Source organism: Pogona vitticeps, chromosome 6 (genome assembly GCF_051106095.1).
Source record: "Pogona vitticeps strain Pit_001003342236 chromosome 6, PviZW2.1, whole genome shotgun sequence".
Lineage (NCBI taxonomy): Eukaryota > Metazoa > Chordata > Lepidosauria > Squamata > Agamidae > Pogona > Pogona vitticeps.
This window is the reverse complement of record NC_135788.1, coordinates 2,689,706-2,706,500: the sequence shown is the minus strand read 5'-3', so window position 1 is coordinate 2,706,500 and position 16,795 is coordinate 2,689,706. Positions and strand designations below refer to the sequence as shown.

Sequence of the window (16,795 nt, the reverse complement as noted above, 5' to 3'; positions counted from 1 at the left end):
CTTTGCAAGTGACCTTAGAAAATAGAACCATGGAAATCATAAAATCATGGAGTTGGAAGGGGTCTGTAAGGCCATCTAGTTCAACCCCCCTGATCAAGGCAGGAATACAAATGAAAAGATATCTGCCACACAATTGTCCAGTTTTCTCTTGAGTGTTTCCAGCATTGGAGCGCTCACCACTGTCATACTACTCTAACGGTTAAGAGGTTTTTCCTGATATTCAGTCTAAATCTGGCTTCCTGTAGCTTGAGCCCATTATTATGTGTCCTACACTCTGGGATGATCGAGAACAGATCCTGCCCCTCCTCTGTAGGATGACCTTTTTGAAGTATTTCAAGTCTAGTGACCCCTTGACTAGGTAACCTATATAATTTCAATGTGGGCTCGATCTGGATTTGCTTGCATATGAATATGGAGAGAAAGCCAAACAAATGCATAGAAAATTTATATTTTCAGACTCCAGTTTACATTATAGTTCCTGTCGTCCGACATCATACCTTTTCCAGAAGGAGCTGACATCTACTATTCTACTTTTGCATCTTTTTCTGACTCTCCTTCCAACTGTGTTGATACACAAGCTCCTGCTCATGTTTCTGCTCCATTTGGGCATTTCTGCAGTCTCGTCTTTATTCCCTCCAGAACGTCTGTTCTTTTTGAAGCAACAATGCAGGCACAGGAAGACACATGAAAATCCATTTTTCCAAGAGGTTGGGCTAGAAATAGCTTTTGGCTTTTCCTCCGGCCAAATCCAACTTCTCACATATGAAAAGTTAAACCTTGGTAGTTTCTCTCTTGAGGACTCAGACCTGAAGGTGTGCAGATGGTGTGTATTCCTCCAGAGGTGTAGACGGATCTAGACTAAATGAATTAAACAGAGCTCCCATTAGAATCTAGAAGGCTTTCCCCAGGCAAATAGGCTTCGTAGGAAATTTGTTCGGCAGGACACGGAATACAACCCAGCGTCTTCTGGAGGCAAGGCATAATACCTACCCACATCCCTGAATGATTCACAGCTTCATTCATTTGCATCTTCCTAGTGGTCAAAAAAAAATAATCAAGTTCTCTAAATGGATTCATGCAAAACCAGCATGGTGCCATGGGGTTGCTAGCAAGACGTTCCAAGTGCATGTCTTCCATGGACACCATTGAGGGCTTTGTGAAAAATCTACTGATACCTCAATGAGAAAATACAATGGAACACTCAAGATCTGTGGGTTCAAGGCCCACCCGTGAGAGATCCACATGTCGTCAATGAACAAGGCCCCTTTTCTTATGCCATGGTGCTGTCATCAAGAGTCTTGGACTATGACTTTATTTGGCTTCTACTCTTCTGCTGAGCCAAACGATGAGGTGGGTCCACTCAAGTCTTTCTCAACATGACCTAACTCGTTGGGTTCTCATGATGATAACTTTGTGCGAGGAAGGCCTTCCAGCCTCTTGCACTCATTGGAAGGAAAGTAGGATATCAATGGAAGAGATGAACGGCTGGATAGCTCTCTGGTTTGGCAGTTCAGTTCCCCACTGTGCCTCCTTAACAGCTCTGCAGTTCTAAGATTATTATTATTATTGGGATTATGATAAATAAATAACCCTGATGACTTTTGCCACAAAGATGTCATCAATACTAAGTTTGGGATCTATATTTTGTGCATTCTGGTCCTTCCGGCAGCTGGCTCTTCCTCCTGTCCACATACATTTCTCAGAGCGGGTGTGACATCAATCGCATACCTAATCCAGAGGTAAGAGAGTTTCCTTTGGGGGTCCTCGAAATCCCAGAAAATTCCAGCCGTATCGGCCACACTTTCTGCAATATTCAGAGAATTGTCCCCAAAAAATGTAATATCCTCCATCTCTGGTCTGTTACATAAAACAATGGCATACAAATTGTTCTCTATTTGGGGTAATGAACAATCTGCAATTCAAATGTGCCGTTTTGTTTCCATGGCCACCTCTTCTAAAGCAGAACATATTTCTTTAAAAAATAGGATAATAATCCTTTTAATCAAGAAATAATCCTTATCCTCATTTCCATTCTTATAATAATCCCTAGAAAGATATGGGCAAACCGTGCAGGCAGGCAGGCAGTTGAATGTTTCTGGAAGTTATTTTTCCATCTTGTTATCCAATGGTTAACTCCAGGCTTCCATTCTCAAACTCTTAATTTCTAGCATAGAAGGACTTCTAACGAATCCCATTCAAGAGGTATTGATTGATTGATTGATTGATTTTTCATTCATTCATTCATTCATTCATTCATTCATTCATTCATTCATTCATTCATTCATTCATTCATTCATTCATTCATTCATTCAGTACATTTGTATCCTTCCCATTCAATGCCCAAACAGTACTCTGGGTGGCTAGTTGTTGTTGTTTAGTCTTTAAGTCCTGTCCAACTCTTCTTGACCCCGTGGACCAGAGCACGCCAGGCCCTCCTGTCTTCCACTGCCACCCGGAGTTGGGTCAAATTCATGTTGGTCGCTTTGATGACCCTGGCCATCCATCTCGTCCTCGGTCGTCCCCTTCTCCTCTTGCCCTCACACTTTCCCAACATCAGGGGCTTTTCCAGGGAGTCTTCTCTTCTCATGAGATGGCCAAAGTCTTGGAGCCTCAGCTTCAGGATCTGTCCTTCCAGTGACTGGGTGGCTAACACTCAACTTCCCACAGAGACCCATCTGTAACTCAGGTAACTAAATGTCTTCATGCAGGAGGAGGAAACTCCAAGATACTTATCGCTCCAACTGGCTGGGACATTCCAGGTGGAGGGATGAGCAGAAGTTACTTTCCCAAGCTCTAGTAACGGGCAAGAGATTACAGTGATAAATGCTTCAGGACCCTGGACAGAGCTAAGGCTTCCCAATGGCTTCTTCTGTGTAAGAACCTTGTCTACTTCATAGGGCTATGGTTGCTATGGGCCATCAAGTTGCCTCCAACCTATGGTGACCCTATGGACAAGCAATCTCCAAAGTCTCCTGTCCACAAAAAGCCCTGCCCAGGTCTTGCAAACTCAAGCCTGTGGCTTCCTTAAGGGGTCAGACATGTTGTATTTAGTCTTCCTCTCTTCCTGCTCCCTCTTCCACCTTTCCCAGCGTGATGGTCTTTTCCAGATAATGTTGTCTTCTCGTCATGACCCCAAAGTGGGACTGCTTCAACTCCAACATTGATGCCTCCAGAGAGAGTTCCGGCTTGATTTGATCTAGGACCCACTTGCTTGTCTTTCACAGGGTTCAGGGTATCCTCAAAGCTCTCCTCCAGCACCACATTTCAAAGGAATCAGGTTTTTTTCCCCCATTTCCTTTCTTTACTGTCCAGCTTTCACATCCATACAAGGTTATCAGAAATACAAGAGTGTGGATGATCCTGGTCTCTTGGGACGTATCCTTACACTTGATGATCTTTGGTAATCCATTCATTGCTGCCCTTCCGAATCTCAGTCTTCTTCTGATGTCTCAGCTGTGGCCGTTTGGATTGACGGTTGAACCAAAATACACAAAATCTCTATTCAACTATTTAACACAGGGCTGTTACAAGTATAAATACGGAGGTGACTCATCTCTGCTTCCCCCAGTTCAGCAAAGCAGAAAATGAAGAGCGTAAAAGCAACCATCCAAGATGCTGTTGAGACTCGTATTGGACAAGTACATTACTTTGAAACATACCTGTAATGCATAGGTGGACAAAGCAGAGCCCTCTGGGTCAGGTTGGGCTGGAAGTCCTCATTAGTCATAGCTTTTCAAGCCACTGGTGAGGGATGCTGGGAACGACAGTACAGCAATACCTGGAAAGCATCACTTGGGCGTCACCTTCACTGATGTAAAGAAGGGACTCCTTCCAGTTGGCTACTAGCAGATTTCTTCTCTACCACTAGTGGGTCTTTTTTAGCAACGGACATATTCTACTTAGCCGTTCTAAACCCAAAACCAACTAACCACCACAGACACATTCTATTTTAGGAGGGAAGAGTCACAAGATCATCTTGTGGCCAAGATAAGCCACCGCCACCCCTGTCTTTCCGTTTCCCTGAGGGGAATAGCAGCCATGCTCACAGGCAACAAGGAAGCATGGGGCAGAGTGGCAGATGACATCACAGGCATAACAGATGACATCATAGACATAATCCAGAAGCCCTCTGTGTTCTGAGCCTGAAGGTGTTGGGAACCTACAGATCGGAGAGCTGCTGCTCCCCTCCCCCACGATCTGTGGCCATGGGCATCTGCTGGGCAGTCCAGGGTTCGGGGATTCAAGAAGGAGACTGACCACCTAAGTTGCCTGTTGGTTCAGCTCATCACCAAGAATTCTACAGCAGGGACCCGGGATCCATGAGACATCCATTCCAACCCACCCGCCCCCTGCAGATGCCGGAAAACGTGGAAATATAAAATACAATACTGTACATTGCATGGTCTGTGGCTCATTCTAGTGGCCATTTCCAGTAAACACGCCCTGTAAATATACATGAATATTTGTTTCTGAGGTTTTTTTGTTTAGCATTTTTGTTAAGCATCCTTCAGTCTTGAGAGACTATGGTAACGTGCTCTGTATGGAGACTTGGAACAGCGTCTAGTGTCGCTGAGAAGGCCAATTTGAGAGTGGCAATCCCTTTCTGTGTTGTTTCGATGCTGTATGCGAAGCTGGAGTGTCCTCTCCAGAGCACGAAGCCTGAGTAAAATAATATGGAGGATAGGTTGTTACCCAAGCAGCAAATCCCCCCTCTCCATGTTGCTGAAATAGTCCAATGGAAAGGCAAGAGCCAATACAACTACAGTGGTGCCTCACTTAGCGATGTTAATCTGTTCCAGGAAAAACGTTGCTAAATGATTTAATCGCTAAGCGATTTTAAAAAGCCCATAGGAATGTATTAAAACGTGTTTAATACGTTCCTATGGGCTTAGAAACTCACCTTAAGCGAAATTCCTCCATAGCGGCAGCCATTTTGGGTGCTTCTAGAGCGAGGCAAAACAGCGGCGGCCGTTTTTGTTTTTTCAGCGGCCATTTTGGAACCGCCAATCAGCTGTTAAAAAATGGGCGCTTTGCGGTGATCGTTTCCGCGCAATCATCACAAAGCGATTTTTCCCCATAGGAAACATCGCAAAGTGATCGCTGTTGCAATCGCAAAAACAGCGTCGGTATGCGGTTTCGTCACTCAACGGAGTGATCGGTAAGCGAGGCACCACTGTAGTTCCAGCGATGTTGCAGGAGTTGCCGGAATGACACTTCAGCAGCTTTCACATTCCCCGAGTGTTCAGACATTGGCTCCAACAACATATTAAAATATGCTCATAAAAAAGTGCGGTTTTAGGCAATAAAAATGTGCGTTTTCAGAGAAAAGGTATTTACTAAAATATGCATTGGAAAGGAAGTGTGTTCAATGAATGTCTAAAGTTACACATGAATGTGCAATGGACAGAAAAAAAAGAGAATCATCAGAAATTAGATGATGACACATAGAATGGAAAGACACAAGTTGGTCCATTCAGACAGCAGGATGGAAGCTCTATGAAAAACCAGCCACTTTCCACCCTGTCCTTCATCTGGGCCCCAAAGAAACAAATACAGCCTTCTGACCCATTATGAAAAGTTTATTTTCCCCATTCTGGAAGAATCCTGACTTTCAGATTTCATTGCTTCTATGAACATATTGGACCTCAGAATGACCATTGTAAAACCACCCCTCATGCCATAAATCACTTGAGAAGATAACAACAAGCCAGCTTCTTGTCATTTCTCATATTTCTCTCCCATCTTGTTGGAAAATTATCTCCTACCCACAAGTACACAGACCCAGTTATCATCCGAATCCAGAGGGCAATGTTTGGTCATTTACATCATCTGATGGCCCGAGACCTCAACCATAGAAAGAGGCGATGTGACCAGTCAACGTGCCCTCATGAAACACGGTCTGGCTTGGTCACTTCCTTTCCCACCATCCGGATACACTGAAGGACATGTGTAGCTGGACGGTGACACCTCACAAATCATTTCCAAGTACGGGTGTAGAGAACAGGCACTGTCTAAATGCTGATTGTGGGATGTTTGGGTTTTTTTTATTTTTCTATTTCGCCTTCACGTCCATAAATAACTTCTGTCTACTCAAGGTCTCGGACGTTCTGGGAACCTTCTGTGGTAGGAAGATGGAGAAGGAAGGGGCGGTCTAGCAGAAACCAAAGGCTCTAAAAAAATCTTGGACCAAGCTGGATCGAGATGGCAGCCAATGTGCTTTTGCAGAGGGGGTGACTGAAGGTTGGAGAAACCCTTCCATCTGGTCAACCACCAAATTGAAAGCAGCAACGTCTCTGTGAATTGACCCCACTCAACCCGACTGGCTGTGAGATCTTCCAGGACAGGAAACTGTATAAGAAGGCTTCCTGTTGTGCTTGATCAACAAGGTCTTCTTATTCTCTCATGTAAATCTTTGTTCTTGGGTGGTGCTCCATCTTGACTTCTGGTTCATACTTCTGTTATGGGGACTAAAAGTTCCCCCATCGTTCCTAGTTCCCAGCTGCTGACTCACCTCCATCACCTTTCCATAGGCCAGCCTTGACAAGCTTGATAATTGAGCTGGCAATAAAGCATTCATGTTTCGGTTCCATCGGGAGGGAATTATCTCTCAGGTTCTGGTCAAGATGTAGAGTAACAGGACCGCAGAGGCAGGACCAGAGGAAGGATGTAGATTAACAGGTCAGCAGAGGCAGGACCAGAGGAAGGAAGGATCAGCAGAGGAAGGCAGGCAGGAAAGAAGTGGGGGGCTGTGATGGCATCTAGTATGAATTGCATGGCATTCAGTATGAACAATAAACTACTAAATCATTCTGCAGCTCATGTGTGAGCATTAACTGCAATTTCTTTTTGATTGAAAACCCGTTGCTTCGCATAATCAACTTGAGTTTACAAGATCTGAGCAGGGCAGTTGAGGACAGAACAATCTGGGGATCACTCATTCATAGGGTTGTCATAAGTTGGAGGTGACTGGACAGCACATAACAACAACAACAACAACAACAACAACAACAACAACAACAACAACAACAACAACAACAACAACAATGTAAGCCACAACTAGAGTAGGTCCATTGTATCAATGAAACTTAAGAAGGAGTTGACCTGCTGAATCAGTTGATTAAATCAGTTGACCGATTCAGTTGACTTACTGAATCAGTTGACTGAATCAGTGGGTCTACTCTAGTTCTGACTTACTATGCTAAGCAACAGGATTTCAGCCATGAGGGTTTGGAGTCGTGAACTCATCATGGGTCAGGGGAAAAAAATGCAATATTCCGTTTGGACTTTGGGAAGCAGATGTTTATGAAAAAGAAGGGGTTTTCCCCTCCCTAAAAAGTAGACCCATTTAAGTGGGGAGGGGAAGGATTTTTTGTTCTGATCTTCCTATGATAAAACATATAGCATATTTCATCTCCATAACTTCAAAACCTGGCCAGTGTCCACTCTATAGGCTGGATAAGAACATAAAAGGCGATTCCCATTTCTCAAAGACTGAGAGAGACCTAATAATTGGACTAAATCCCAGAATGACATAAGGAGGAGTCCACTGCTGATGAAAGCTGGACCCTCATAATTGGGGGAGGGGAGGTTAAGAAGCCAGCTCGAGGTATGTTTGAAATGATGGATCTCTTAAGTGAGAGATAAAGCTGGTCTGGGAGAAAGGGGAAAGATCATTCTCAGATGCTGGCAGAGGCAAGCTCCCTTCGAAGAGATATTTTTAGATGGAGGAGTTTCCAGAGAAAAGGAGGAAAAAGCGAGACTCGTAACTTTAATAGCTTGTGTTCTCTTTTTTAGCAGTTATAGTCTTTTTTAACGGGAAAGTCTGCCAAGGGCTGCATCTAGGTTTAATTCTCACTATAGACAAACATCCCTGCTGGTTCATTATCAATGGCCTCATGCAGAGGCACATCCCTTGCGGCCAGCCAAGTCTATCAGGGAGCCAGGAAGGTGACATTCCTCCCTTGTTGTTTGTCCCCAACTGCTGACATGCACTGGCCTCCGGCCTCTGCCCTGGGAGATCCTGCTTAGCTATCATTTCAACATGGCCATAAAGCACTCGGGGCCATCTTCCTTACCATAAACCTCTCCAAGCCTGCTTTTAAAACCATTTAATGGCTAAACTACACACCGCGTTAAATGCACAGCAGGGCAATTAGGATCACAGTCTGTTCTTCACTTCCAAGTAAGCAAGTGCTTCCATTATGTTTGGGTGAGAGATGTTTAAACCACCCTGCCAGTTTTTATTTCCAAATCTCCCCTATTGCTACAAATTTGGAGGCTGGAAATGAAAGCGGGGAAATGCCTCCATTATACACAGTAGACTATCTCTTTCTTTTACCTCCGACATTTTTGGATTCATTTTTGAATTTGAAATTAAGAAAGGAAAATAAGGGGAGGTGAAAGTTTACACCTTCCCCCGTCCACATAAGACAGTCTGAATCTTACTGGGGTTGTGCATGCTTACTCAAAGGCAAGACTTAATCTGCAACTACATGGTCAAACACCATGAGTTTTGCTCCATTTACAAAACAGGTGAATTAGAAGTATTTTTTTTTTACTGACCTCATGATGCAAAAGCTGATTTGAATTGGTCTCAAACTTTTTGCTCCTTATATGACTTCTTTTTCCCCTCTGCTGCTTAGGGGGGGAGGCTGGAAGGATTTGAACAGTCTTTTTCTCGTGTGACTAGTTGTGATATATTCCTGTAAAGATGAGGGAGCATTTCTGTAGGTACTGTTTCGGTGATTTAGACAATTGGGGCATGATGTTCAGGACTAGGAAAACATGCCCCTTCTTTCTTTCCTCTCCCCTGATCATCCTCCGATATTTCTTTTTAAAATTGTTACATATATGAGATTAGTGCTAGATCACCCTATTGCCTTGTCACTGTGTCCTCACTATTATTTCTGATATGTATGCCCCTATCAGTTCCCTGTTAGGTCAGCAGAGGCAGGACCAGAGGAAGGAAGGGTCAGCAGAGGTGGGATCAGAGGAAGGAAGGCAAGAAAGAAGTGAAGGGCTGTGATTGCATCTAGCATGAATTGCATGGCATTCAGTATGAACCAAATAATTCTGCAGCTCATGTGTGAGCACTAACTGCAATTTCAAACACAATACAGGCAAATCCAAATCAAAGCAAATCTTTTCAGTGTAGTCCCACCCATATATAGTGAAGTCTGTAGTTCAGAACTAAATAGGACTGTTTCAGAGTAGTAAAATACTCTTCTACTGAATAATTAGCGGAAAGGCAGTCAAGTAGGGAAAGAAAGCTTGTTTTCTTTGGAGAGCGTTGACAGATATAAACCAGTGAAAGTGTTATGTCTTCTCTTGCACTGTTTATTAGCATTGTCCTTACAAGTTGGTAGTGGAAATATTTTTCAAAGAAGGCTCTCTTATTATTATTTTAAAGGGAAACAAGTCCTTTGTATACTTTGATTTGCAGCCGATTATCACTCTACGAAGCAGGAGAAAAAGATTTAATGACCCATTGCAATGTAAACCTTTGTTTTAAAAAGGAACAAAATGACATAATGACTCTCCTATGCAGTAAATCGAAATGAGGAATGCTGTGGGAAGAGCAACTAAAGGAGGAGAGGTTTTGCAAATCCAGAGAACTTAAAATTCCTAGACTCCAAACTTTTTAATTCTTAGGTCCCACTCAAGAGGATTGACCTGCTCAGGTGTAGGTCTAAAAGGGTGATAAAGATGCAAGACCCATCTAGAAGGTCCTCAGGGGCCTAAACTGAGTGATGCAGCTGCAGCAGTTGGCAGAACCAAACAACGAGGTCATCCCTAGCCAGAGAGTTCGCAGAAAGGCACCAAGGTAGACGACAGGCAAAGTCTGGCGCTAAGACAGACATTGGCTGAAATCTAATAGCAAGCCAGAACAGAATTGAGCCCTTCGAATCAATGGAATGTACATAGATGTTGGCTCACCGGATACCCATTGATTCAATGGGCCTACAGTGGCTGCCACGTGATACTGGATCCCAGCCATTGCCTCCTTCAAATCTGCAGAGGCTGGCGCAGGTTTATAACTCAGAGCTGGTGGACTCCATTGACGTCTCAGCCGTGGGCTTTGGTTCAACTGGTAGAAGGACGTATCTACAGGATTTGACCACTGATGGCCTGGGAGGAAGGGCTTCCCCAAATTCTGAGGAAGTGTCCTCTCCCAGGGAGTCCTTCCCCACAGCCACTCAGTTTGTCGGGGGGGGCTTACCTCCAGGGTCACACCTTCTTCCTGTGACCTTCATGTGGGCTGGAAGGATGCCCAGCCTTCAAATTCAGGCACTAAACCCTTTTCTTCGGAGGTTCAGCCTGACCCTGGATCCCTGAGGGCCAGGGTCAACTGAAGGGCCACCATCCACAGCGTCTTCAGTGTCCTGGACCACTTCCAGGCCTCTCAGAATTCACGGGCAATAGGGTTCAACAGTTCCTTATGGTTTTGGGGGTGTTTGGGGGTGTAGGTCTGTGTGACAATTCCACCTGTTCTCTTCAGAAGAGTGTGTGTGCATAATAGGTTTGTTTGGTGCATCACTGTGAGCGCATGATGGGCATGCATGCACAGAGCCGGGTGCTCGAATGATTGGCAGAAAAGGGATGGAGCGCTGGGTGAAGAGCTGAAAGCTGATTGGTTGGACGGGTTGGGATGTGAAGGGCAGTTACATGAAACGGGAGTCGGTCAGAGGGTCTGTTCTTGGATGGACAGAAAGGAGGAGTCCAGTGAGAGATCCTGTAAATGTAGAAGCTATGGGAGCAGTTCATCTTGGGTTTCGATACAGGGGAGACGTCTGGAGTGAAGTGTATGGGAATATATTCGCGAAGTGTATGGGAATATACTAAAAGAAAGAGGAGGAGAGTTTTCTTTCTCTCTAGTTTAAATATCTCATAAACTACTTCCCCCCTTTACCTATTCCTCCCAAATAAGCTCCTCTTGTTCGTGTGAAATCCAACTCTTATTATTTACTTCAAGTATAGGGTTACTATACATGAGGCAAATAATACCTCAAGGTATTATTTACGTGGAACTTTTGTTGTGGGAGGCAAGTGATGGCAAACCTAGACAGCATCTTAAAAAGCAGAGACCTCACCTTGCCGACACAGGTCCGCAGAGTCAAAGCGATGGTTTTTCCAGCAGCATGGATTTCAATGGCTTCCCTGTGCATTCTAACATAATGATAGCTGGTGTTGTCCAGTACCTCAGTATTTTGGAATGGCATTTCATGTCCAGCTTGTTTTAGAGCATTTTCAGCTACTGCTGACGGTGTGGTTATGACACAATGGTGAGTTCCTAGGTGTGATTATGACACGAGTGTGCAACATCCTTGCATAGCAAACATGGACCAAGGTGGGCATCCAAGGAGGGCAGGGCACTTACTCTTGAGGGGCGACTTCGCACTTGACTGGTGCCCAAAAGAAGGAGAAAAAAACAACCCGTACCGACCATTTCTCCAGGGCCTCTTTTAGTCATTTACGGATTGGGAGGAAAGCCAGCTGAGAAACCAATGCCAAAGCAACAGATGGGAACATTCACGATGTGTCCCATAAACCTTCTCAAGAGCTATTTTCATAACCTCAGAACCCAAACTCCTTGTGTCTTTTCCTTTCCAGGAATTTATAGTTAGACTGAGCATTGGAAATGTTACTGGCTTTGGACTTCAGCTACCAGAAGCTGTTCATCGAGTTCTCCAAAGGATTATGAACCTATATAGGGTGCATCCCATTGAACTACCCCTCCCATGAGGTCTTGTGATGCCCAGGTAGCCCTGGACCTTTTCTTGTTTAGTCATTAAGTTGTGTCCGACTCTTGGTGACCCCATGGACCAGAGCACACCAGGCTCTCCTGTCTTCCACTGCCACCCAGAGTTGGGTCAAAGTCATGTTGGTCGCTTCAATGACCCTGTCCATCCATCTCGTCCCCTGTCGTCCCCTTCTCGTCTTGCCTTCACACTTTCCCAACATTAGGGTCTTTTCCAGGGAGTCTTCTCTTCTCATGAGATGGCCAAAGTACTGGAGCCTTCACTTCAGGACCTGTCCTTCCAGTGAGCACTCAGGATTGATTTCCTTCAGAATGAATGGATTTGTTCTGCTTGCAGTCCTGGGGACTCTCAAGAGCCTCCTCTAGCACCACAATTCAAAAGCATCAATTCTTCGGCTGTCAGCCTTCTTCATGGTCCAGCTCTCACTTCCATACATCGCTACTGGGAAAACCATAGCTTTGACTCTGCGGACCTTTGTCGGCAAGGTGAGATCTCTGCTTTTTAAGATTCTGTCTGGCTTTGTCATCACTTTCCTCTCAAGAAGCAGGCGTCTTTTAATTTCATGGCTGCTGTCACCATCTGCAGTGATCCTGGAGCCCAAGAAAGTAAAATCTGTCACTGCCTCCATATCAAAGGTATAGAGGTAACCACAAGAGTCTGACACTAGACCAAATACAAGTTGACCCAAAAGAGCCATCAAGAACGCCATCCTGTTGTGATGGGAGAGGGGTCTAGGTCTCAATCATGCCTGCCATTTCGACATTTGAGAACGTAGACTAATCCCCAGCAATCGGTTTGACGCTGACCCCGTTTAACTGTCTTCACTCTCTGGAAGCGGAGAGATGTCCAAAAATGGCGTCTCGTTCCCATCAACAACAGGCTGGCATTTATTTTTAACTTCTTTAGCAAAGAACGCTAATGAGATTCCTTCTGATGAAGAGTTGGCTCGGCAGAGGGCTTTGTTTGGGGAGAAGCAGACGCTGGTCGCTCGGTACCGTTTGAATGACCTCCAGTGTTCCTGCCCCGGTCTTTCGGCCACCTGTATGGCTTAGCAGCTGGGAGGCAGCCTTGAGTCTGGCCTTTGAATGCTTCTCAGAAGGCCCTTGTGGCAACGGCGATTCTCTTCATTTAAAGCTGAACAGGTGTCATGTCATAAAACAAAGGAACTCTAAATACAGTAGCTGGAAATGTCACACCGGAAATGGAGGACGGCCCTTGTCCTCCTCTCCAGAATCAGCTTGTGGTCATAAATCAGGATTCTTTCAAGTTGTTAGACTGCAAAGTTCTGAAGATGTAGATAAGACTGAACAGTGCGTGTGAAGAGTGCAGATAGGGCTACAGAACTGTACAGCTCCCGGGAGCTGAGAAGAATGGACGATTCTTAAGGAAGGGTTTGGAGTTGTCTGCCTTTTTTTTCCCCATATGAAATCTGCATCCAGACTCTTCAAGGCCTAACATGCAGCTGGACATAGGATCAAATGGAAATCCATAAGAATGGGGGGGGAAAAATTGGACCCAAATCAAGGTGGAGACTCAGGGACACAGTTAGCCCGTTGTTAAAAGTGGAGCTCCCGAAGTGATGAAAGATGTGGTGTTGTCGTATGTATTCGCTCGAGTCTGCATTTCAGAAATCAGCTTTCTTTCTTTTGAGATTGTTCATTGTGCGGTCAACCCAGGTTTCCTTTCCAAATTTGATGGTGCATTGAGGGACCTGCATGTCTAAAGGGGAAACCCTTTTGTAGGAAATGCACATTTTTCTTAATTTGCAAGGTGACTCCCAGGATAATGCTCAGGAGAGAGCCACGGGGGGGGGGGGACTGGATATGCAGACCCCCCTTAGAAAACTTGAATTGTCCCAGAAGCTCATGTTGGCGGGGCCTCCGTTCTGTTCCAAGTTCAGGAAACATCCAACTCTACTCACAAGTGAGACAATCTTATCCACCTTGTAATTTTTTCCATTCAGAACCATCTTTAATAGAGCCATTCACGTCAACAATCAAACGCATGGGGAGAGACAGACACACACAAGGCAAGGCTGCAAAATAATGCCTAAAGATTTTCACAGAAAAAGGATTCATTTAATTGGAAACATTACAATGAAGAGGGGGGTAATTCCAAGGTCTCGTCTTGTCTGCGCAGAATGAATCGCGCTCTTCAACCTGAATCTCTGGTTTTTTGGATGTCTTTTTTTTTTCTTGCTCGCTCTTGGCTCGGCCACCGAGGAGCACAATGGAGGGGCCGCATGCATCCCGGGGTCCCGCTGGAACTCTTGAAAATAGCAGCCACCTTCTGTACCCATGGAAAGCCAGGGAGGAGAAAACACTGTCAAGTTGGACTTAAGTAGAACTGATGAATCAACTCATAAATTCAACTCAGGGTTGGTTGGTTGGTTTTCAATTGTTCTGATTTCACTCCTCTCTCAGAACCCACCCACCTCTCCCTTTTTTTCTGTGGGGGAAAAGCTTGTTTTTATTAGGGATTCGAACTCAGGACTCGGTACCAAAGACTTTCCAAGAGCCCTGTGAAAAGCAGAGGAGTGTAGATGGGGCTGGAACCCTCTCGTGCCTCCCAAGCTCAGGAGAAGGCTTTCCTGAACAGCTAAAGGGCTGTTCCTGACACGGGGTACCGCTGTGGAGAAAGCAGGCTAGGTGTCTAAGCCTGCCTTGCGAATGGGCTAGACGGAGAGTAAACAGATGGAGTAGCTGCCCATAGTTTGTTTGGAGGACAGCTCCCAGAATCCCCCAAGTGGCTGGCTGGCAGGGGGGATTATGGGATTTGCAGTCCACAAAGTGACACCTCTGACATCCCCAGAGTCATTGTTCCAGCCCCTGGCTAGCTCTGGAGGGGAAGGGATGATGGAGCCTGAGGTCCTGAAGGGGGGGGGAGGAGGTAGAGATGAGAGAGCCGGCTGGAGCGACAGGGCCCAAAGCACAGGGGTCCAGGGGAGAGGAAGCAAGACGGGGGGGGGGAGGAGGTTAAATAGCCTAAATCCTGATGGGAAACAGCAAAGACATTCCTGCGCCTCCGAGGAAATCCAAACTCCACTCCCGGCTGCGATCCTCGTACCCTAAAAGCAGAACGTGAGAGGTCAGAAGCATGATTCAGGAAGGAATTGCTTCGGCCGAAAAGCCCTGCCGTTGATTTAGACAAGAAGTAAACAATAAAAAGCACCAATGCCAGCACCCAGAGAAAGCAAAAGAAAAAATAAAATAAAAGTGGACAAAGGTTTGAATAGTCCCCTCTGCAAAGGATGAGGAGGACTAACGCAGTGACTGCCCTGTCTTAAGCTTTCCCTCCCACCATTTTCCTTGATCATAGTCAACGTGTAGCCTGCATAATTAAATTGTAAAGTGCCCAGAGAGTGATTGAAGCGCTATGGGGCGGTATATAAGCAGCACGCTTTGCTTTTTGCTTTGCTTTATTTCTCAAAAAGGAAAAGCAAGTTTCTAGATCTCATGAGCACACAAATACAATGTGAAAAACTGAAACCATCAGAGGGCCGCCGCATGTATCTCCATGGACGGATCCATTTGATCATGGAACCGGGGAGGAGAATCACCCCCTTGCCATTCCACCTTGACTGGCTTTTCATTTGGCCCTGCTGACCTACACCAGATTTTTCCAGACCACAAAAAGGTTTAGCTTTCGTTCTCCGTATCATCCCGGCTCGACTCTCCGATTCTATCAAAGGAGGCCAGGAAGATCTCGGGACTCGAAATTAAGTGAGCCAGTTCCCTTCTCAAATGTTGTTGCAAGATAAGAAAAGGCTGATTTAAGTCTTAGGAGCCAACCAAAACAGATATAAATAAATACAGGGTTGTTTAAAAAAAATACCAAGGAAGCTCAATGAGTCCATCTCAAACACACAAACGCACAGCTCAGCAACGCCTGAGGTCTGCCTCTTCTTTCTCCATGGAAGCCACGTGAGGCCGGAGCTGGCCGGCGGGGGAAACTGGAACGCGGCCACCAAGAACGGGCCAGAAGCCAGGCGAGGACTTGACCCCCCGCAAGTGGGGGGGTTTGAAAAATAAACAACAGCGGATGTGACAAATTATATTTGTCTATATTTGTCTATATTATCAAGCCCTCGTAACCAGCGCAAGAAAGCCACTCGGGGAAAGAGTCCGTGTGTGGGCCAGGGATGGAAGAAACGACATGCACTCCACAAGAAAGGTATGAGGATGGATGGGGATGTGATTTGCATCTTGGGGAGAAAGTGACTTCCTGAGGTCCAGGGTATTGAAGAAGGGGCCATTTTTTCAATGTGTTTCCCCATGGATCATTGATCCACATCTGGAGTTTTGTGTTGTGTATCAGGAACGTGGGGCAAGAACATAGATCGGGACTAAAGTCACAGGACTCGGTTTCAAGACAGACTAAAGTCACACTTGACTCAGGCGTCATTGGGGCGGTTGTTTTTTTCAATGACTTGGACTCAAATCAGGACTCAGAACACACCCTTTGTTTCTAACAGGAATTCGAACTCAGGACTTGGGACCAAGGATTTGCCAACATCGCTGGACAAAGTCTGTTAAGGGGGGAGAAATAGCTGTCACTCTAGGACCCATGGCAGAGAAGAAGACTTTTTTCTTTTAAGACTAAGACCTCCCGGAGTGGCCCAACCCAGACGGGCAGGAGTCACTTCTCGAGAGTCGGCCAAGGGGCCTAAAAGAAGCGGCTTTTATCTCGACAGCTAAATGTATCCTCCATATGGAGAGAAAGCATCACCAACAATTGCTGGAGGCAACCTGTGGAGGAGGTGTCTCTCCATCTTAGGCCCTTCCTGGAAGCATGGGGGTGGACTCGAGCATACAAGACACTGCGCTTGACTATTCTGATGTGTAACAGAGGATACCCCTCTGATGGCAGAAAGTGGGGAGGAATTAAGGAACCTCTTAATGAGGGTGAAAGAGGAGAGCGCAAAAAATGGTCTGAAGCTCAACAGCAAAAAAACTAAGATCATGGCCACTGGTCCCATCACCTCCTGGGAAATAGAAGGGGAAGAGATGGAGGCAGTGACAGATTTTACTTTCTTG

General features: G+C 45.6%; 1 protein-coding gene across 1 annotated transcript in view; it reads right to left on the bottom strand.

Annotated features, from left to right (window-relative positions):
• Positions 1-13,708: 13,708 nt before the first annotated feature.
• The window catches only part of MYL3 (myosin light chain 3), a 34,778-nt gene continuing 31,691 nt past the window's right edge, over positions 13,709-16,795 (bottom strand). The window contains exon 7 of the mRNA XM_020804953.3: positions 13,709-14,826. The gene's annotated coding sequence lies outside the window, so the exon portion shown is untranslated. The remainder of the gene's footprint in view (positions 14,827-16,795) is intronic.